The sequence below is a fragment of the Calliopsis andreniformis genome, chromosome 12, assembly GCF_051401765.1.
Source record: "Calliopsis andreniformis isolate RMS-2024a chromosome 12, iyCalAndr_principal, whole genome shotgun sequence".
Lineage (NCBI taxonomy): Eukaryota > Metazoa > Arthropoda > Insecta > Hymenoptera > Andrenidae > Calliopsis > Calliopsis andreniformis.
Window position 1 is genome coordinate 11,622,518 of NC_135073.1, and position 24,505 is coordinate 11,647,022.

Below are 24,505 nucleotides of genomic sequence, written 5' to 3' on the forward strand. Positions count from 1 at the left end.
ATCCTGAACAAACGTAAACGCAGCGCTGGTAGACTGTTCCACAGCGGCTAGAACGTTCCGCCTTTTCCAGGTCGTTGTTAAATGTTCGCTACGCGAATTAAGATCGAGATGATCAAGCAGTGGTGGACGGTGGTCGTTAACGAGGACCGCGGCGTGCCTTGCTCCGCGTCACGATTATCCACCGACCCGATAATATCTCGATCTCATTGGGTACGTGACTCGTCATACGTGATCTCGGCCACTCAGGAACGAATACCGAAACCACGTCGATATTATCCGTCAGATTTCCCTTTACAACGTCCAGTCTACGGGGAATATAAACTTTACGAGCGTGTTTCAATCTTATCACCGCGCTTCTTCAAGCAGAAAACGTTCGAGGCTTCCTTTCCTCCGAGTGGAGGCAAACGAGAGGCATTTCGTTGAACGGCCGCCACGTCCGCTAGCCGTGACTCTCATTATTTTTAATTGAGGCGAAACTAACACTTTCGGCGGCGGTTACGCGCGAGCCACATTATTTCAGAACAATAACTCACCGCGGAATGTCGTCGCCGCACGTTAATTATCCACCTCGACGCGAGGGGACGTTTTGTGCTCGTTCGAGGAGGAAGGAACTGTCTGTATTCGCGCCTAATAATTCCTCAACCCGGCGTGGATACGGTTATCGGGGTTTCCTTGAAAGCTAAGATGGATTGAACGGTGGATTTGGGTCCTGACCTTCTGACCATGAAATTCCAACGCTTTCTTCCGTCGTGGGGTATTTTAGAGCAGAAGAGAATGTTAAAATCGAATGTACTTCTTTCGTGGGGAGTTGCCGAATAATAGAGATGGCTGGAAATAGAGTTTTGCGAAGTGATGAAATGTTCTACCTCAAATAGAAATTTTGGTTAATCTAATTGAGCAAGGTTTGAATAATTTGATCTGGAACCTGAGATTCTCATTCCTTTACCGAGTGAAATATATAATAGTAGAAAAGGATTATAGGACTATTTTCTTAATATAATTCCTAGTTCTCTTAAGGAGTTTCCCCGCTGTGACTCTGTCAAAACTAGATAAAACTTTGGGAATTAATTCTGGAAAAACTACAGGTACAATTTTATTCATTTTTTGTATTTTTATTAATATCCGTCTCAATAAACACACACTGAAAATTTTATACAAAAATATTAGTTAATATTTGTTTAATACTACCACACAAATTCACACTGTTATTGAGTATATTATGTAAACAAAAAATGTTATCGGAAAAATCGTCGATTCATATCAAATGCAATCTAATTTATCAAAAAAATTTGGTTTTTATATCGGATTAACCAGATAGCTAAAACCATGTACACCATTTCAAAGAACGGCGTTGGACGTGAGTTATATCACTTCAACAAATATTGATATTTGGTAATAAAATTCTCAATATACATTTATTGAGATGGATAGTAATAAAGTATTACAAATGAATAAAATCGTGTATATAGTTTTTCCAAAATTAATTCCCAAAGTTCTTATTAGTTTCAAAGAAGTCACAGTAGGGTAACCCCTTAACACAGAAACGAGAAATCATGCCATTCGATCATGTCCTCCGAGCAAGTACTTAAAACTCACTTTTTCGTCATTTTAACTCCACGCTAAGAAAGTTAAAACAGCATAAATATTCAAAGACCTCGAATATGCTCGATGACTATTCAACCATTCCAGCAGCACGAACACTGGGGCATGGAAAAATTCGACTCGGTCTTAATTCGATATCTCGAAGCCCTTTTCGAAACACCTGCTATCTCGCCTGGCCAGTAATTATTAACGAATCCTCGGCAGCTAGTAGCAGGATAATTTGTTCCTTTCACCGAAACCTCGTTGGGATCGAGCGGACGACCGAACGAGGGGCGCACGAACCTCCCCTATCGCGTAATCTCGCGCGATACTTCCGCCTTGGAAACGCTCTGTTACACGAACGCGGTTAGGCGATATCTTGACCAACATCCCTTGCACAGCTCGCGCTAGAACGAACGGAGCGATGTGATTCTGCAGCCGCTTTTACGCGAAACGATTCATTCCCTAATCGATGCCTCAGACCGGGCGTTGCTCGCCCTGCTCGATCGATCTCGCATACCCGACCGACGAATCGCGTTCCCAGCGTCCAGATTCGAACGCGAATCGGTAATCAATGCCACAGGTATCGCTTTTTTCGGTCGAACGTCTGTGGCCGCGATTCGTTCGCCGATACGTGGATTGTCGATAATGGCGGGGTGCAAACGCTGAACCAGCTAAGTATTAAAAAAATAGTTTCACCCATTTCTAGGATTTTGGGAACGACTGGCTTTTAACTTTGACCTTTTGCACTGTAGCGGGTGCTGTAACAGTGAGTGGGCAATCAATGTTAGTGCAGTTTCATTGGTCTTCTTTCTTTTTTGGAGGGGAGATTGATGGGTGTATATTTTCATTAAGGTGATGAAGAATTAAGTCGTCTTGATTGGACGATAGATAAATAATGAAAATGTTAATGAATAATAGGTAATTATCTGGGAGATTTTTGTAGAATTTTTTTGTGTTGCAAATAGCCGATGCGCTTTTAGTCGCCGTAAATTTATTTAATTTATAAATTTGTACGATAATTATTTTTGATAAATATTGTATGGATATTTAAAATAATAATTCAGTAATTAAATTACTGCAGTTAAACTGCACTGTTAGTGAGCAAAGAACTGAAACATGAGCAGGTACACTTAAATAGTGGAGCACTACAAGAGACATACCACTGTCAGTGTGTCATTCGCATCCTTGATGAATTTAGTTGCAGTGTTTGCAAAATATTGAGACACTTCTTCCAGAAGTTTATGGCTATCATTCAAAAGCCTTAAACCCTGACTGAGCCAACCATATCCTAGTACCTGAACTCTAACACTAATTTAATTTAATTTTAAGCTTAAACTCTACTCCACTAAAAAACAAAAAATGGTATCATAAAATAGTACCTATATTCAGCTACTGGAATGCAATTATTGCAATTCAAATATCAGGATACGTATTTTCAGGTTGCCCACTTAGTAGAACGTGTAACATCTTAAGTGTCCAACTATTACGACGCTAACGTACCTTAAACTGCTTTGCGTTGCCCCGCGTTCAGCGTGAGTCAACGTAAAAAATTCTCCCCTCACTGTTTCCTTATCGCTCGCGATTCGCGTATCGCTGCCCCGATTATCGTTCGAATTCTCACGAGCTTCAACATTCAGCAGGCGTTCAGATCTCGTTCCATCAAACGTTTCTTAGCAGCGGCGCCCGCGGATCGAGATACCGAGACGATCGGCTGGATGTTAGGGGATTATTCTCGAGCGAGTTATCGATTCGCGCGTGTACCCTTTTTCTCCGAGCTCCCACATAAATTTGAGAACTGCCTCCCCTTTCCCTGGCCCTGTATCGAGGAGGGGGAGGTCGAAAGATTGAACGACTCCTCGGTATCGATCCCCGTTTACCTTGCCTCTAAAACCCTTGCACCGTATGTCGAATGTGCATGTCGGTGCTGGCATGGCTAAGCGGTCGCGCCCAACGCCTGGTCTATTTCCTGGATACGGCGATACCGAGAAAATTGAAATTTTACGGCTACACTGACGACGATTCTACGTGCCGCTCACTTTTCGGACGGCGTCGACGAGAACACGCTCCGAGAATGGTCCCCATTGATCGAATTCGACTCCAGGGCTGATCTCCTCGAACCCGCTCCTCCTCTCGTGTATCAAATTTTTTCCTCCGCTCTACCGTGACACGTGATAAGCTCTCCTTCGCGCCGGTGCCCCTAATCAGCTGGCGTTCACCATCCAGAATGGAGTCGCCCCCGGGCGTTTGGATCAGTGAGTCGAGAGTCCCCTTGGACATCCTCTGAAGAAGTTTGCGCAAACGATCCGTTTGCCTTGGCGTGTAACTCGAGAACGTTGCGTTTAATGAAACTTCGATTCTTGCTGCAACAGTTTGAATGGACGTGCACCTTCGCGTTAACGAAATTCCTTTGTTCGAGCTGATTAGTTTCCTTGGAGCGGGGAGGTTTCAGATAGCAGTTAGTTTCAATTAAAACTCGAGGCATGAGCTGGCGGAGACTCGATATTAATGGGCTGCAATCCAAACGTAGAGTTAGGTTTTGCTCGGTGGTACGTCAATATTCCGACCGGATGTATCTTTGGTTTATACATATTATATTATTCTATAGTTGGAGCGGAGAGGAGAATGTGATTGTACAAGATCGATGTTTTGTGAGGAAGAAAATGTGCTCTGCTGGAATATACATATGTAGTTTAAGCTAACTTCTTGGAGATTCTAGATGATATGTTTGAGTGTCATGCTTATTAATTCAGGAATTTTCAAACATATCTAGACATATTTGAAATATTATAACATTATCTTAAACTACTCGTTATTTTAATTTGTAATTATTTCGGTTCCGAGATATAATTACTTTATCTTATTTCAGAAAATAATGAACAGTTATTTCAGAAAATAATGAACAGTTATTTCAGGAATAACCAAATAATTAAATTTTGCACGCAAAGTGGAATTATTCTGATTTTTACTCTCTTTCTGGTTTTAAAATAAGAAACTAATGAAATATTCGTATATTTAAAAATATTTCCCGTAGTTTCAAATAACAATTAAAAAAACCCATAACGAAATGTTGTTTTCAATAATTATTTCTTACTTTCGTTTCAAATAAAATTTACCCAGGTTTCTAGTTTCATATTCAATAGAACAACTGATGGAAAAATTTGCATATGCACCAACTTCTCATTAAAACAGCGCCATTGCACTCATTAACACATATTATGCTATTTTAACAATCGCTCACATAATAGCGATATGACGTAAGAATGTAGTAATCAGCATCATCGAACGTTCCACGAGATTCGTACAGCAAGTAACCAAGTTTCACGCGCACATAAGTGTATATGTATATGTACATCGATACCTATACCACTCTCGCGATACGCTCGACTCCATCGTTAACCGCGACTGAAGAGATTCTCGTGTGAAAACTTTCGTCAGATACTTGTAACCCGCCTTGGTGCATTTTCAAGCCGACATTGTTCGTCGATGCTCGAAATTACCGAACGTCCAAGTTGATCCCCGAGCATTTCCACCGCGGTGAACGAAATTTAACTCACATTTCCGAGCTGATCCTAATTAAGCACTTGACCGCTTCGATAATTACATTCACACGTATAATCGCGGCGAGAAAAGCGGTCGAGTAGTATCGTTAGTTATTCGAGCGTAGCCAGGCTCCTGAAGGCACAGCGACAAGGAATCGTCGAAAGAATGGGTGGGTCTAATGAAAAACCGTGTTAACTATTTTTACGGAGACGTCGTGGGGCGTTGGCTGTTCATTAAACGTGTACAAACCTTTGCTCACCGTTTGGCGCTGAAGATCGTTCTTGAACGAGCGTCCCCGCGGCGCAGGGACTTAGGACGAGGCTATAGAGATGCACTCGAGTAACCGAGAAATGAGAAACGAAAGCCACTTCGGCTATCACTTTACCAAAGATCTACCTTTAAACCGTCCTCGACAGTTTCAACACTCGCGTCGATCTATTATCGCTAGCCAACTCTTTCGTTATCTTCTTGGGCTCCTCGAGAGTCGAGTGTCGCAAATTCCCCGACGAGCCAGTCCTCGCGAAACGATCGTTCCCGACGATTTTCGCTGCCCTGAAAGATTTAGCGGACTGAAGGCTGAGCTTGCTGAGCCTACGTTTCAACGGCCCGACGTTTCAATTTATCGGTGGATGATATTGGGCAGAATTTTCAATTTCTCTGCGATGAGGGATAGTGGGAACCAACGCGTGCGTGGGAAGAAAAGCTCCTACTTTCATTTGTGGTCAGTCGGTCGTGAATGCCTGTGTAAATTCGTATTTCTATAAATAGAAGCAAACAAAAATGGAATTTAGATAGAGATCTTTTTTATCTTTTTAGTTTGAGTATTTTGTGTATTATGCGTGTTTTGTACTTTTTTCATGTTTAAGTATCTGGTATATTTATGAATTTTTGACAACGATGAGAAATTAAAAATATTTAGAATTTAGGGGAAGATAATTAGAAAAGTTAGTTGATGTTCAATAACTTAAATGATTAGAATATTTGGAAGTCGCTTATGAAGTTCTGAAACTGATTGTCTGACCAAGTATACTTCCAACATGTCTGACGCGGCACAAGGGTTATACTACTTATTGATTTGTCTTCATTTAGGTGGAGTGTCACTTACGAGAGTTTGACGAAAGACAGGGTTGTACTACTCGATGGTTTCAAACTATATATATTATTAGACTACTAAAATATCTATACCTCATCAAGAAGATATAGCTGTACCAATAAAAGCTGTACCATTGAAACTTTCTATTGTCTGAAAAACAAACCATAGAAAATTTATTTTTAGTATAATTATTATTTTAGCGAATGTTGATTTTGTTGATCTCAGTTACGGTACAAATCTGGTATTATTTTTCCATCAGGCGAATGTTATTTCATAGATTTTACTCTTTCATTGTTTTAAAACAGAACAAACTTAATAACGTAACCAACTTGTTACGTTTGTAAGCAATAGTAAATATAAACGAAAAGACACATATGTTTAAGAAATCGACTTTGTACGTGTATTGACTTCAGGTATTTCAGCTTCCGCCTTTTTCGTTACCTCTGGGGGTAGACATTCGTGGCGGTTGTTTTATATGGGAGGGAAATATTGACTTCCTTTACCAAACATTATCCCAGGGTTATCGAAAATCGAGAAGCAAGGGGACCCTCGTCCATCAGTTCAAGATATTCAGTTTACGATACTGTCCATTGTAACGGATGGGTAGCGTATAAGAATCACCACTGGAAACAGATTATTAAGGAGTCCATTTCCCAGGAAGCTAGTGGAACAAATTATAATTGAGTAGACAAACAGTGTACCCATAAAAAACTCCAACCAAATCTATCACACTGACATCTACAAATAAAGTAGAATATTATTAGTAAAAACTGAACTGAGTTTCAACTTGTGGTAACGTTGCTTAACAAACGTATGTATCTTAAAGGATATCTGAAAGCAAGGATAAAAGGGTCTAGAGCTTGGGGACATATGTACGCTGATTCAGTAGGATTAGGATAACACAGGTCAGTGGACTAAGCAGCGGCTAGGATGATAGTATTTGCACGGTGCAGGACTCAGATGACACAAGAAAGGGTTGGGAATGTCTGTTTCAGAATCTTTTCGTCTGTCAGAGAGAAGTGTGTTGGAAAATAAGATTAGGTTCTAGATGTCATGGTCAGAAGGATCAGGTTACGATGGGTATACCCTACTCTAGATAAATAGCCTGTAGCGAAAGATATCACAGATGCATTACTAGAATGATATTCTTCTTGAGTGGACTCTGTTGTTTTTTAGAAACCTTTTTATCAGAAGTTAGAGGTAGAGTATTCTTCTTCTTGTAAAGTATTATTTGGTACACTTTAGGCTAACTTCAAGGCACTTTATTTTATTTGACGTTGAGTGTTTAAACATTGTCAGCTGTATGTATGGAGAATATGAAGATCTGGTTTATTCTAGGTTAAATATGAATTCCAAATTGTGATTAACATTTAAGATTTGAAACATTTGAATTAAAAATGTTTCTTATATGTTACACTGAACTAGGTGAAATAACTCTAACTGGGTTAAAAATAGTTGAGACTTATAATCTCGCATGAAATTAGTCTTCATCTCTCCTTAGAAACCTTCCTCTCAAACTCTTTAGATTCCTACAGAGATCTCTAAGCGTCCCACAGAAGTCTCTAGGATATTCAGAAAAACCTAGAAGTCTTAATTTTCCCGAAAACCCTCTCGAATCTCTCCCATTGACCTCATCACTCCGAGAGGTTTCCCAATCAACAATACCTCCCTCAGTTTCGAACGAAATCTAGAGTCTTCGCCTCCACCTACAAATCTTTCCTTAAAACCCTCCAGCTCTCTACAGGAAACCTATAAACGATCTACAGAAGTCTCTAAAATATCGACAAAGCCCCAGGAACCTCCACTCTCTCGAAAACCCTCTCGAATCTCTCGTATTGACCGCATCACCCCGAGAGCTCTCCCAAGCGCGCTATATCTCTCCCAACAAGTGTACATTACCAGCACGAAAGCGATCTCGGTACGTGCTGAGACCGTGGCGGTCGCGCGCCTAATTTGCTCGGTGACGTCTCGCGTCCCGAACGCTTCATGTCCTGTCAAACATCCCGCCCAGCGGAACGAGGTCACCAGATGCACGGTCCAGTTATCGTAGTTGGAAAACTGATTAACACAAGCTGCCGGCAGCCCTCGCATTATTCAGTTCATCGCGAGCTGGTTCGTGCCCGCGAATAAATAATTTCTTCGGGCAGATTCGCTGGTCATCCCTACCGAAGGCCCCGACGGGCGCAGCCCGAATATCTCGGATAGCATGCATTATGGAAACGAGCCGGTCAGGCCCGGTTGTTTCGTAAGCCGAACAGGATTAGCTCGGCCCGCCATGCCATGGGACGAGAGCATTTTTCCTCGGAAAGACCTCACCACCGCCTGTGCATTGTCGCGGCGGGTATCTGGCCAAGGCAGCTAGAAGAGAATAGCGTAGCAGGAAGTAGAATGGAGATTACGAGCAGGTGAATACTTCATTATGAAGCCTGCATAGAAACTTGCGGAATGATAATACTTTAACAGGGGGCGAGCATGCCTGCGGTCGGTCTGAACCACCCTCTGTCCTCTAGCCTCGCTGGCTCTCGGCTCTCCCGCCCCTTTGATGAAAACGGATTATGGTTAACTGGAGAAGGGAATATTTTTTCCTGCCCTCCGTTGCCCTCTTGTCTTCCCTTAGCGGAGCAGCGATAATTGCGCCAGCGAAAGCGGCATTTATTGTTTCAGCATTTTTATCCTCCCGGCCTGACGAAAATAGTTTCTCCTCCCTAATTACGGAGAGGAGGGGAGGAGGGCCTCCCTTTCTTTCCCCAGTTGCTCGACTTAAGTATTACGTAACGCTATGAAAGTCGCCTGGAAATGGGTCCGCGGGAAGCGCAATTTTAAAGCTGATCGCGAGCCGCAATTAACCCGTCGTCTTATCGACTTCGACGAAGGGACGGGGTTAGGTGGTCAGGGACGAAACGAATGTCGAATTAGCTGGGATGGTGTTCCGTGGAGGGAACGATACGGGCACGTTCAACCTGCTCTCGTTTCAGCTTCACGTTGCTGCCGGGAGAATAAAACGAACGAGGAAAAGACGTACAAGAGACAGAGGGCTGGTAGGTGAATTGCTGTTCGAGATGGAATTGCTCGATAGAGATTCTTCGCAATAACTGTTCCTCTCTTCGTTCGTTCTCTCAGGTTTTTCCTGTTGTCTCCAACGCTCGTCCTGCCCGCCTTTCGTCCCGTTGCTTTCGATAACTCGTACCAGCCGACTGACCCGCGCCGTATGATCCTGTATCGATGGCACGTATCGTTCTGTCACGATTTATCATTGAGATAACCGTGTACGGTGGATGTTGTTGGCCCGCCGCTGCCGCTGATAACGATCACGTACGGTCGTCGAAGATCTATGGAGAAAGTGCCGAGAATCGCCGTGTAAGCGAGGATTCACCGATCTTGATTAGCGTTCTCTGTCTCGGTGCGATTGTCCTTGCAAAAGGGAGTCGTGGAGGGTCGATATCTTGGGATGCTGGGAGAGGGAGCGGAAGGGTTGTTGTAATTCCGTGTGAATTGGGTTTTATTAATGTCACTTCCTCGACGATCGTACCTCGAATGGATAGTGGAACTTCTGACGTGGAACGTGAGATATGAGGGGAAAATACGGCGGGGTTTTAAGGTTGGATTAAAGGATTGCATCATGGTGGTGCCTCTGACGCCGAATCGATGACGTCTGCGAAGAGAGACGAATGGGGTGCAGGTCAGACGAACGGTATTTCTTGGGAAATATTTCTTATCGCTTTCGTGGTTCAACATGGAAGATTGTAGGTTTAATGTTTATTATAGTGAGAGTAATAGAGGCATAATTTTATGGAGAGAGATTAATTTAGGGTGTGCCTTGGCTGGGCAAAGTATTGTAGTTTATGAGTGCAATTACTTCAGGTACTCGTAATGGGTACATTGTTGTGTCCGTGTCTTCACACTTTTGGTTCAACAATTTTTTTTATTTGCAATATCGCAATGTTTAATTACGTATCTCAACTACCACCCTTTGTAGCACCGTTTTTTGTAAGTGGTAGTAAATTTTATTTCAAGAGTTGGAATCTGGAATTTCGATCAAATAAAGACAGATGCTATTGATGTTTAAATATTGAAAAATTTTGGATATTCGTACATTTGAGATTGCTTAACAAGAACAACTGTCACGCTAAATATTAAATATTAACGTTCCGTCAACAACCTTATTTTTATTGTAACCATTTGTAAACTAAGTCTATGCATTTTTTTCTACGTTTTAGTGCTTCACAAAATCAAAAAGATTCTTAAATACTCCTTCAAGTTTTTGGAATAACATGCAATATTTTTTATTGCTGTATGTTACATTAATTTATTTAAACAAAGCAGGAAAATATTCAGAATCAGAAATGGTTTGAGTCCTGAACGACCCAGGTGTTAATTAATTCAAAATAGCTTTTCATCCAAATGTGGAATAGGAGGATTGCAGGTTATTTAGAAATTACGAAGGAGGTCCACAACTCGGAAAAGACTAGGAGACAGCTCTATAGAATCCTATAAAGTCCCAAACAAAAGATCAAAGTCACGAAAGCCTAGGAGAGCCTCAAATAAATCCGTAGTTACTCCCTCAAAGGACCGGTCAAACCACACAATTCAGGGGTGTCTGCTCGACAGAAATAGTCCCGTGTCCCATCCCGTATTCTTCCCCCACGGTCTGTGTATGCAGAACATACCGCTTGGAATCTGCATGAACGGGCAGGCTAGGAAGAGAGAAGAGTAGAGGGTGGCGAGTTGGCTCATCGCAGATACACTTTTCCCGGGCTAACACTTTCCATTTCACTTCTTTACACGGCTGTTGATTACTTCCGACGGGGTTAAGCAAAGCTTCGAGCGCGGCTTCTTTCGTCGGGGACAAGCGGGAGCGAGGAGAGAAAGGGTGGTAGGGGTTGTAACGCCTCTGGCACCCTATTGTATCAACTTTCAAGTTCAGCCCATGGAGAACGCGTTGTCCTCCTCGTTCTCTTTTTTTTCCCCTCCACCTCCTCGCCCGGCTTTCTATCATTCTAATTCTCTCGTTTCCGCTGCTGGAAACGATCCCCCCGCGCCTGCTTTCATCTCGCGCCGCGAGCCAGCCCGTCCCTTAACACGGAAATATGGCGTTTTTCAATCGTAACGCGCGATCATTTACGGTCGAATCCGTTCTCGTTGACCGAGGGGCTCGTTCCCTGAGATGACGAACGACGCGACGCCGTAAGAAACCAATTTTAGGATCAGCTGCGCCCGGAACGAATGATTACAGGATCCGGCTCGCTGCGATTCGCCGAGAAAGATTGCGGAAAAAGTGAATGGGGAGGTGTGCCCGCCCGCGATCTATCGGTGTTCCATTATTCTCGAGGGTGTCTCGGCCACCGTAGACATCTGTCTTTTTCCCTCTTCCCGCGGCCTCGCCACGTTCCTTGGCTCTACGTGACCAGCAAATGGCGGACGTCCCTTGGCTGCCGCATGGATTAGTAAAACGGAGTAATCCCGCGTGAAAAACGGGACACCCTGGCTCACGGTGCTGCGTTTCTTTCGGCCGTGTCAGCTTGTCGTTCGCAATTTCGGCCGCTCGACTATTTAACGTGGCTGAAATAATAATTCTGGAAAAATGCTGCTCTTGCCCATGGTGGAAGTTCACGAGGTCGAGTGGAAGTTCTATGTTACTTCTTCCATTATGGAGTTGAACAGAAACATCTGTCGGGTTTTAAAGTGCAGGGAGAGATATCATTTTGGGGTGATGAACCTTTGAGTATCTCGCTGCGAGAGACTTAAAAGAATTGTTTCAAGTTCCTCTTTTGACGCCACTGATTTCTTGTATTAATGAACCCTGTATAAGTTGTACCTAAATTATTATTATTGTTGTAGAAAATACGTAAGAGTTAGGTTTCCTCTTCTTTCTGTTTTAAGATGAAGACACTCGCATGAGAAACCTAAAAACGAATTGGTAAAATTAATATCTAAGCCATTATTCAATGATCTAAAACAACCATTTTATTCCCACAGTATCCTCCCATCAAATTTCATTTCACTAATGTTTAATTACTATAATAATTCAGTTCATACAATGACACTTGTGTGTACAAAAAAATGAATGAATTTTATGAAGATGAGATTTCCGACAGAATGAGGCAACCGATAATTTGCTATTGTTTAAAGGCTATTTCAATTTATCCACGCGCCTGGGAATGCACACTCCCTGTTCTCGATCAAATACACTTTCCATTAATTGAACGTACATCGATCAAGTTATCCAGCGAAACGGTCCCATCCTCATATACATATATTACTTTGCTCTAAGTAAAGCAGACCGATTTTATAATAAACGTTTGCGAGCGCGCGATCTGATATTGATGAATGTAATTAAATCAACGTTATTTCAATATTGGCACAAGATTTCGGGAACACGAACACGTCTCGCAAATATAACGTCTGTCGTCTCTATACACGTATTAAACTTAACAAAATTTCACCGTGGGAATGGGCTTCCCGTACAATTCCTGTCGGCGACAGGAACGCAAGCAAAACAATGTCCCCGGCTGTCACCGCTGATAGAGAAAACGAAGGAACAGAAGAAGCGTTCGCGATACCCATTTCCATCGGGCGCATGTGTTCATCTCTATTGATACGCGCGTAATAGAAGGCGAACGTTTGCGTTTCACGTGCCGTCGACACATCGGCCTCTGTCGCAAAGATAAGCATCTCATTCTGTCTCTATCGATTATGCAACGACGTGTGTGTCTCTTGTTACGAAAGACACTACGCGGCTCGAGCGATATTCTAACGAGTCTCGTAGTGAAATTCTATCTCGTGCATTTGTTTCGGTATTAACGCCATTAGTCGTTGATCTGTTCCACTTGTAAGTGGTAGAAACAGTGTAGGAGAGTCCATGTATGATATGTTACTTCGAAGGGTTACAAATATTTTGTGATATTTAGAGTTATAGAAAATATTCTACGATATTTATATTTACAAAAATATTACACTATTTTATTTTGTATTAAGTAGACAAGAAATATTCTTGTTAATATTGATGACAGAAGTTTTTCAAATTCTTCTGTGTAAAATACTGGATTTTAATAGGCGTATAAATAAAACACATATTTGTACGAGTAAATGTGCAGTAATGATACATGTGTTTTGGTTTTAACATGTTCTATGCTAATGTCGGAGTTTGTATTAAATTCTGGAATTGACTAACAATGTGATGTATAATAGGTATGCTATTTTAAATTACCAATCACAGTAACTATTATATTGGTTCACTAATGGTCAATCGAATTTGGGCCACGGTAATAGGAAAGGTGGTATGAGTGTATTTAGTTTCACTGCACGAGATACGAATAGATCATTCCACAAGAAACCGATTTTAAACGTCGCATTAAATCTCTTTTTCGGATGTTTTTGAAGCTGCTTTTAAACGTCATATTACGAGAGAGAATGGTCAAGGGACAGGTCACTATTTTTTATCTCGCAGTGATGCATCGCTTTATTTTTACACGACCCAAGTTGACGGACAGTTTATGAAACATGTATTTTTAATGCGCGTTAAACACTACAGAAATTTTAATACGTATTCACGTACACGATGGTTCATCAGAGATCTTATTCAAGATACAATGCATGACGTTGACTTTGTGGCAGGGTTTTATTTAAAACGCCGCGGGCCACTGTGAACCTGTAACCACAAACGTGTCTTGCTTCGGATTCCACTTTTTATTCAGACCACGCTCTCTTTGAAACCAACTTCTATTTCAACTTTATCCTGCGAAGAAATCCAATTAGTCTTCGATAAAAAAATCTGACTGACCATGGTGGGGGGGAGTGTCTATCAAACGAGGATTGATAGTTTATTGGATGCAGTTTTTGTGACTGGTGCACCGTTGGCCGACCAGAAACTGTAATTTCCTTAGAAAATTGAAATCTTCCGAACTCTCGGGAACGACGTTCGAGAGATGCTGTAAAGTGCTTTTTAGGCTCTAACGTCAATACTTGGTACACAGAATTCCTTAGAATTAGGAGTCTCGGGAGTACCTGTAAGGCGCGGAAAGTGTTCTTACGAGTACTTTGATGTTAGAAAGAATTGAATCTCTCAGAGGTAGTGCTCGAATCCTGAGAGTTCGAGAAGCGATTTCAGCGAAGCTCTAAATTGAGGATAGAAGTTTATCGGTGAGATTTGGCGATGATACTCAAAGGAGGGTTGCAACTATTCAATTGGGATTAGATTTTACTTGAAAGTAGCTTCGAAATTGCAACCACTTGCAACGCACTTGATACTTTTGATTATAGAAATTATCTTGAGATTCATAGAAGATATCTTAACACAGTGTTGTTCGATTCTTTATCACTCGTTATTATCGTACTAACAGAAAGTCCCTGAACTAGTGGCACAAGCGAAGAGATAGTAAAAAACATGCAATAAAATTTGTTGATATCGCGCTTCGTTTTAAAGAGAATTGAGTTTGAATTTTAATCGACTACACGTGCACTTGAAAGTTAAATGAAGTGAGAGGAGCCTTATAGTTTATAGTAGATAGGTTAGGTATTCATTCTGCACGAAAAAATAGGTGAAAAATGCAGAATAAAATGTTTCGATATCGTAAATCGTTTTGGAGAAAATCGAATTTGAATATTTTGGCCTGACATGAATATAGTCTCGAATAGTTTTAATTCTCAACTGCTATGGTGGGGTTATACTATTTCTGCTGATTCAACTTTCAATAAAGAAGACAAAATATACCCATGAATAATTTAAAGCTCGATAAACAGAAAAGTTGTAAATTTTCTGTCTGCTATTGAAATAGTAGTGATTCCATATTATATCAGAATATGGACACCACACCAGCTGAGGCTTAAGTGCTCGAGTCTGACCACTGACTTTATCTACTGCAAAGTGGAAGCGTTGCCCTCATTCCGGGTACCTCTCAAGCTTCTAAAATCGTACTTCGGTGCACGTGTCAGCAAAGCTAACTTCATTGCAAGGACAAATAATTTCAAATAACAGATGGTATCCTCATAAAATGAGAAGGAAAAATAGAAAAGAGAACTGTCAATAACAATTAATCAGAGCACGAGAATGATCACTGAATATCAGTATTAGAAAAAAGGATATTACATTAAATCGTCTAAAAAAGAAGTTGAGTTTAAAATTAGCTAAAATTCAAATCCTATTTTCTTTCAAACCAAGCACAGACGATATCAGACAATTTTATTCTTTTCTTTTAGATTTATTTCCTCACGCAGCATCCAACAGCGTACTGCTTAAAGACTTGCGAAATTTACGTCCATAAGACGTCTTAAAGACACACCACTATATCGTGGCAAACCATTACTAAGCGGTCATCGAATTTTTTCAATTAATTATTAAAAAGAGTATGGTATACGGTTTCACCCGACTGTACAGTTCAGCCTGTCTTCCCCTACTTATTTATTTGTCACCTTGAAACGTGCCGAAATCGATCCCGCGTCGTTTTCATTTCATCGACAAACACTGCTATTTCTAAGATCGCGAGGCGATTCGATGTTCGTTAGCTCCCAGGTTCTTAGTTCCCGCAGCACGGATGGAGGCTGTCGGGGAACGGATGTCCAGCAACTTTCTACTTAAAGCAATATCCCGGGGACCGCAAAAATCTCGGCCATTAGAGAGTTCCGTGACGAGTTCCTCTTTCTAAGACGTCAACTTTTGTGCGCCGAGGCGGATCCTTTTGTTCGAACGGAGCCGTATGTATGGACGCGCTGTCGTATAAAGGGGATATTTTTAAGCCCCTCCCCACTCGCCTCGTCCCTGGGGTGGAAAAGCAGCTTGCCCATTGAAGGATGCATTATACGGGACAGAAAATAGTCCATCATAGAGCCCAAGTGTTTCCTTCTTAATTTGGAACGTCTCCGACTGCTTTCTCTCCCTTTCTCTTTCTTCGTTCGCCTTCGACGCTTATTGCATTTATTTTTCAATTCAGGTTAATTCGTGAATAGCGTTCCGTGCTTGTTTGTTTCTCTCGTGCCCGCTGTGATGAGACGAAATCGTCGACGATCGTTCTCGGCACGTTCTTGTTATATTTTTCTATGGAAACGTGGATCCTTGAAAGACGTTTGTGTACGATAAACGATCCTCACCTGTGATTGATGATTTCTGTGACTGTCACGTAACTGTTAGAATGATACCGTGATGATTTTGATGTTGTTTTGGTGAAGGGAAAGTAGAATAATCTCTTGTGATTCATTACCAACAATGATAGCGTTAATTATAAAGTATAGCGTTTAGTTTTATCTAAGTTGAGAGCGAAATAATTGCGAATAGTTTCTAAAATAAGAATAAAAATTCTAGAAACAGTGACAAGGTTATTAAGTACTGTAATCTGTCAAGCTGACGTCTTTAATTAGCAGAGAGAATATTTTCAGAGTATTTGAGATTGCATATATGTAATTATAATACCTATATATACCTTGCATGAAATAATATCTCGAATGTAATAACTGATACTTCATCACTGATTCGATTTAACAGTTCATTGCTACTTTATAATCAGTTTGCTTAAATACATTCCATAAAACATTCACGATATCCAATGGTAATTAATTTCCTTAGTTACTGTTCTTCATGTTATGTTACCAACTTCTACAACTTCAATTTATATCTCCAAAATGGTCGCCAGTGCAGATCTAATATTCTGCCAAGCCAGCGTCAGCGTCCTGCGCACAGTCATCCTGCAAAATTATTACCGAAATAGAGAAAGAGCCTCCTATAAAAATAAATGAAGCAGCACAGCCGAATTCTTTTTCGTCGGGCGACTCAATCGATAAACGAACAATTACTTTCGTCCGATGATTTTGTCAGCGCGACCGATCGACCCGAAAGCACGCTGGGGAAGATCCGCTCGGGATAGCGAAGGAGATGAGAGTTTCCCTCGATAAAAAAAAAAAAAAAAAAAAGAATTTAACTGCATCATTATTTCGATTAAACGACGGACTTTGAGTTTCAATGGGACGTTCCCGTGGACGTTCGCGTCCCCGCTCACTCGCCCGCAATGGATAAACGTTTATTCACGGGAAATAACTTTTTTAATAGATTTACATTTCACCCGGGCTGACAGATCCCCCTCAGCCCCCTTTATACCTTCGCCATCCCCCCTCCAGTTCTTCGGTGACAAAGTCGCGTCGCAACAGGGGGTCGTTACGCGGCTCGAAAATTTTCTAACTGACTCGAATACTTGGTCGTCACAAAGGGAACTTTTCTCAACATCCTAATTAACGCTAAGCGACACGGATATTCAATTATAATTGCCCGTTTGTCGGTGTTTTAAGCGACGTCACCGCGAACGTCCGCGTTAATAATCCCCGTTTCCGGTGCCGTAGCTGCACCCGAATCCGCGGAAATTTGTTGTTCGTACAATTTACTGTTTCCGACTGTGTAATAACGCGACGAAAAATTAATCATGCCGCTGTAAACTTTCGCGCTTAATTAAATTCTGTCGACGATGGGGCATGAATGGGGATGGGACTGGATCGAGCGAGGAAGGTGGGCTAGGATGGATTTTGCAATGTTTGTACGTACAGGTAACGGCGGCGTGGAGTCGCGAAAATATTTTTGCAATTACGATCGGGTGTGTCTCGCGAATTGCGCGTGTGTTATAATAGCGAACGAGTAGTAGGTTATTTGATAGGGATAGAAATCTGTACTGGAGTAGTCAGAATGTGATAAAGTGAGGAAATGTACAGGGTGAGTCAGGCAACTGTATCACCTGAATTTTCTTGTAAATTATTTGTTGAAGAAATGTTTTAAATGGAGGTTGTGTGGTATCGAGAAGAGCATACTATCGATAACAAATAACTTTAATTTGGGATAGTTTTCCATATAGTAAATAGTTTGTAAGAAAATTCAGGTGATGCAGTTGGGTGACTCACACTGTACAGCTTTATAGTAATGAAGTATAACAGGAGTGAAAATTTATCGCAGTACGTAAACTTTTAATTACTATGTTGTGCTATCTAAAAGTTTACTTACTCTAAGGTCTTTTTTGGGAAAAGATTGCAAGCATTAAGGATGTGGTTATTGGCGATGGTTGTGACAGAGATGTTAACTTTATCTTGGATGAGCTTAGAATAAATATAGCTGATGGTATCCAGAAATAGCTGCAATTTTGCCTTGGGTTGTAAGTAGATACGCGTCGCGTGACATCTTCAGCACGTTTTTACTTTATCAGCACAAATGATTCCTAATTTTTGGTAAATTGACCACTTTGAGAACCTTGATATTCTGGAATTATGAAATCTTGGAATTTTGAAATTTCCAGTGCATGAAATTTCGGAATTTCAATATTCCTAAATCTTGAAATTTTAAATTTCTGGAAGCTCCAATTTCACAGATTTTCAGTTTTTCCCATTTATTTCGATTCTTGGGTTGTCGTATCAGGAAGATTGCCTCTTGGCGAATAATATCTGTCCCTGACGCGAATATCATAACTATAACCGAACACATCAATACAAAACCCCTTGAAAATAACTCCCACAACTCCTTCTCTGCCGCATCACAAACTTCAACCGTAAAAATCACTATAAAATCTTCTAAATAACATCGTCACTCCCGCTCGAACCGTATTAACTTCGCAAAACTCGCTCACTTCCCACCCCACGTAATCTCCCCGAAACCAGAACTTTTTCTCCGCGGTAACATTAAAAAAGTGGAATCCGACGATTAAACGTAACTCGGAAGTAAAATCCTCGCGAGCACGAATTTCCGCAAACTTCCGCCGTCATCTCAATCTTCCCCGCGCCGTTATTCATCCTGGCTCGCTCCTTTTACGGCTTCAAAGACTTATAGAGCGAAGAGAAAAGCAGACGATCGCTCTTCCGTCGTCGCATTCGCGCAGCGCGTATCGCAGAAAAGGGCTGAACCTCTCTCCACAGCATTTTTTCCTTCCCTCGACGAGGCGTTGCGCGCGTCGAGGATAGCGGATCGCGAAGATTACAGCCTGGACGCGCTCGCGTACGCGCGGAGTTTGAAAGGGATACGTCGCGCGGAGAATAAAACCAGCCTGGGAGCTCGGGTTAACGCGCGCCGCGTGTTTTATTATGCAAAGAACGACGCGATGACACGGGGACGGTCGTATTTACATAGACAGGAGGACCGGTCGTAATGAACATTCGCGTGACGCTTGTAAAACTGAATTACAAACGGCGCTGAAGTTAGAATTAGAATCTCCCCGCTCCTCCCTATTTTTCTCCCCGTTTCTACGTCGCGGGGCTAAAGTTTCGCCGCGGAGGAAGTTTTTGATGCGACGGCACGGAAAAAAACCTCGACTCCTCTCTCCCCGTATTTACATGGAAAAAGTTGGAGCCTCGCTCGTCGAGCGTAAAGCTGTATAAATATTTATGCCTCCCCGGGTCGAGATTGAGCGCGGGGATATTCGCCCTGTAATTAGAGTAAATAATTTTAGTAACTGGAAAAACGTCACCTTCGGTGGACCGAGTGATCGACACCAGCCATTTGTAATCGTCAGCGTTCTGGACGCGTGGTTCCTGGGAAATTCGGTGGAACAGGGTGAACCAGGGGCTGGACGCGCGATCGAATCGGCCTCGCGATCGAAGATTCGCGACCTGTTCGTCCTCTCGCTTGTTCCAACCGTGTTTGCCAATTAAGACGGAAACTGGTAATTGGCGGGTCATCGATTGATTACGGACAAACCAAATTTAACAAAGGGCTCGTGTGTGCATGCCGCGGCATACACATGCGCGGGCAGAGGTGCGTGCTTTGCGAGGTGTTTTCCGTTTTCTGAAGTGGAAGGTGGGAAGGTTAAGGGAGGACGTATTTTTACTTTCTCTGTTGTTAGAATAGAGGGGAAATATTGCTATTGGTCAAATTTTATCTCGTCTCTCTCTCCTGGTTTTTCGAGTTTTTCGATATTTTGAGGTTCCCTGAGTCGAAAAAATATCAAAAAGTCGATGACTGAATTTTGTTTTGTGTATGTATGCTGCTGTCGATTCTGATTTATGTCTCTGGACTGGTTTATCGGAATTTCATGAAATTTGATATGGTGGCTTCTGTATATAGGGCATTGATCCCATTAAAGTTTCAAAAGGTTTGGTCCAGATAAAAGGGAGATGTGGGGTTATGGGACACCATATCTCAAAATATGACGGATTGAAATTACAGAAAATTTTGTTGTATCAAATTTTTAGCACATTATGCAAAAATACTGTTGATAATAAAGATTTTTCTTAAATACCCCCTTCCTTACACATAAATGTAAAAAATGTTGAGTTCTAATTTGTCCCATGTTGAGAAAGTATCACAACCCAGTTACCAATTTTTTGAGCTTGTGTTGAGGTCAGGATGGAATCTTGGTCTCAAACTGGACTAGTAGCAGATTACTATTTAAGCTTCAATCGATGTGCTACCTACACCAAGCTTAATGTTATTACACCGAATAGCTACGCGTAATATTGAATAACAGAAACTGTGAATAATCAAGGGTCGATTAATCGAAGTCAGCTGTAGGTACATGAATTCGCTTCAGTCCTACACTGTACAGTATTTAGTCACTATGAATTCTCGATTCAATACATATCACGAATTTATAGAGAATAGCAAATATATTCCTTAGGTCGATTTACGTGTCTATTACTCATTTCTGTTTTATTAGGGTTAGTGTGAAAAAGTTTGAGAATTCATAATGAAAAAAAATAGCGAAGAAAGAAATTTAACATAATGTTTATGAAATATTGAGCTGGTATATATGACACTGTTATTTTAACTCGGAAATTTGAGTAGTTAATCAGTTCTGTAATATTTCATTAATTAATTAACTTTATGTATATACTTCTTAGCTGTACCAACTAAATATTTCCATGAAGAGGTAATATTATCCAATAGAGATTGATATTATTTAATGAAAATGCAGAAATTCTACGCTTCTTATAACTGGTAATTTTATATGTGCCAATTCAGTAATTAATACCGTATTTATATCCAGTATGTATAAATCGGAAATAGTATAGCAAAACTGACGACGCTAAATGCGCTTCGAATTGGCAGTAAAATAAAAGCATATTGGAATAGCTTTGTCGCAATATCTGCCTCTGTTATCGTATCGCAGAAGAACAATACATTTCGCTAAAATGAATGAGGTGTTACGTTAACGGCCTGAAATATAAAGGTACACGCGGACAAGAAAAAATACAATGCCGATTTCGATAGAATGCTCCGTTAGTGATCAATCTCCATAAGAGGAAACAGAATTACAGAACATTTTTTTTTTTTTTTTTTTTTTTGATACGCGATAGGGAATTCATTTTTTCCATTTTCGCAGCACGTTACGCGCACGTTATCGGCTTACTCGATAACACACAACATCGGTAATACGAATATCCCTCCATATAACATACATTTAAGCAGCAATGTGCGATATTCGTTTTATATGGATCGTTATCTATTGATCTGCGCTACTGAAACTGATGAAATTTCGGTTATGACGAAGAGCAGGCTGTATTTTCGACGCGAAATGGTTCAATACCACATAATCACAGTTAATTTTGTATTATTCGGAAATTTTTTTTAACTCAAGGAGCTTTTTTATTTTTAAGCAATTCACGATTAATCGAGTCACTACGTGGTTTGGACATTCAGCTGAACGATGCGCGCTTGAATGAGGTTTTTAGATAATTAAAACTTGAATATCAAATCAACCATAACACCACTTACATGAGCTCGACTTTTAATATTTAATATAAAAAAAATCCATAGAAAGCTTACAAAGGTTAATGAATAAAAGAGTTATAAATTTTGTATAATTTCCTCTACTTCTAATTATAATATCTTTTATAGCAGAATCGTAGTGATTCTACTTTATTATGCAGGGTATTCGAGCCAAAGTAGGTCACTTAAATACCTCCTCTGTTTTTATTAACACGAAATTTTAAGAAACTAAAAAAAATTATTCTACACAAAAAATTGTTCTTCCATGATATTTCTCTTGCGAAAGCATTTAAATTATAACATGGGCGATTTTCGTGACACTAAAAACGGGAGATATTTAGGTGGCCTGCTTCAGCATAGACACCTTGTATTATAATACTGTTAATATAATAATCGAAGATTGATTTCAGTCTTGTTAAACATCTACTTATTAAAAGAGAACGTACATATACAGGTATACTATAAACAGTAAAAATCCATTTACGAACTTCGATTCCATAAATTTCCACGTGCTAGGCACACTATTATACATACGTAGGGTATTTGAGCATTGATCTTCCTCATTTCTGCAACATATAAAATATATAAAGTATATTTTATATTTTGTGTATATTTTCTATCCATCACCCTTTAGTTTCCATCGCCCAGAACTCTGCCCCAAATTTGCCCATCCCTCAGCTTCTCTTTTCCCCCAGAAAGATACAAAAAAGAAATCTTCGACACAGAGCAAAAAGATCCCCTCGCCCTATTAATAATATCACGCCCAATGAATCGCAATTTCCACCTGCCAGGCGAAAAACGAGAAAGACGAGAATCCCCCTCCATTCACGATGCACCGTTTGTGTATTCGTCGGTGGTCACCAGCCAGGACAAATTGTAGCAGGGCGTCCGGCGGGAAGTGATAAAACGCATCGAATCGAAAACCACGGCTCGACCGGCCATAACGCAATTTCATTCTTATCTCGGCCCCGTATCGCGTTTCATTGTTCCCCGCCGCGTCCCTCGCGTGTACACGCTCCGGAGGACTTATTGCGGTTCGTGCTACCTTTATCTGCTTAATCCAATATTTCGTTCGTTACCTCTGGCCGCTTCCTGTACGATTTCGCGGAGCACGAAACAAAAAGAGGGTAAGCGAGCCAGGGGGCGCGGTGGAGGGCGAAGGGGGTGGCAAAGGGGTGGCAAATGGGGTGGCCAAGACGCTAGGTGGCAAGGGCGCGAACGAAGTCGAGGGCTCGATGGCGATGAATTACGCGAGGGGGAGACGAAGGCGCATCGCGTCGCCAATGAAACGAAACGCGGTTCACTTGGCACCGCGGGAGCTGATTGGATTTAACAAATGCGCACTGCAAACTAGTTACACAGCGCCGGGGGCTCGCGGCAGTAACACCGCGATTTCCCTCCAGATTAAAATGCAATCGACGTTCCCAGCGACGACTCTCTCCCCGCCAAAGCACCATGACGATGGATAGGAACAAACAGCCCCCTCTCTGCGGGCGACTGTTATCAGTCGTGGAAAGCGGCGGAACTTTGTTTCATGGATTGCTTTGAGGCGATATACGTGGGAATAATCGACTTTCAATGGGGAATGGAATGATTTTTATTCACACGACGTTATGATACACGTACAACTCTGCACGTCGTTTCTTGAGGACGCTTCGTAGCATTGTGCTTCACTAATTCTTTGTCCCCAATATTGGGACCTCGAGTTTCTGTGAAGGAGTGTGACTCAGCGTTAGAGTAAAATCAGACGGCCAGGACACTTTATTGCATGGTCTGCTCAAGGGCCTGTAGGCCAACTCGATGGTTCTGATTAGTCAAAGGTTTCTCTACACCCATCTAATACGTCACCACAGCTTGGTTCACGCTCCTCTAAGAGATCGTCGTCCTCGATTTTTCTCGCATCTCGCATCGATTAATTCATTCATTCAGTCGAGAGGCTCGTCAAGTGGCTTCTCATCGGCCGACGTGTCTGCTGTTGCGATCGTTGCAGCGTGTAATTATTACCGCTTGCGATTTTCGTGATGAATGGAGGCTGGTTGCTGATTCGTGGTATTGGTGATTCTGTCATCGATGCTGCTACCCTTTAATACTTAACGAATTAAACGATACCGCTTCTCATCGATCGATCATCCTCTTGTAAATTGTATTAACGTTCAACGCGTTGTGTCTCTCTTCTGGTACAGCTTGACCCGATGCCGCGTCTATTGGGTCACGGTTTGATAAACGATTGAATCGAAAGCGTGGCAGTCTTATGTACGTTGGGTGATGATGGAACTCGATTTTAGTGGCTATGGTGGGAGAAACGAGGTTGTCGAGAGTTATGCTTGATGTTTTGGGGAGGGGTTGTTATGAATAATCAAAGTTGAGCAGAATTTTGGTATTCGACATTGGAATTATGAATAACGAATGAAATGTGATTTGCTGTGAAGTATGTTTTTGACTGAAGGAGAATTTATTTAGGTATTATAATTCGAAAAGAGAAGTAGTTTTTAGGTTCTTTAATTTTTATAGGTAGGTAATATTCATTTAGGATGGTGATTCGAGATTAATATTAGCTCGATGTTTTTTTCTGAGAATTAAATATTTATTTACGACCATCAAGGACAATTTTAATATCTGGAGAAATG

At 41.3% G+C, this 24,505-nt stretch overlaps 1 protein-coding gene across 2 annotated transcripts in view; it reads right to left on the minus strand.

Moving 5' to 3' along the window:
* Dpr12 (defective proboscis extension response 12) overlaps positions 1-24,505 on the minus strand; it is an 86,569-nt gene that overhangs the window by 17,107 nt on the left and 44,957 nt on the right. Inside the window, exon 1 of one of the 2 annotated variants that reach the window (XM_076389530.1) lies at positions 3,085-3,124. The exons of the other annotated variant lie outside the window; for it this stretch is intronic. The gene's annotated coding sequence lies outside the window, so the exon portion shown is untranslated. Of the gene's footprint in view, positions 1-3,084; positions 3,125-24,505 lie in introns of those variants that run through there. 2 annotated transcript variants of the gene reach the window in all.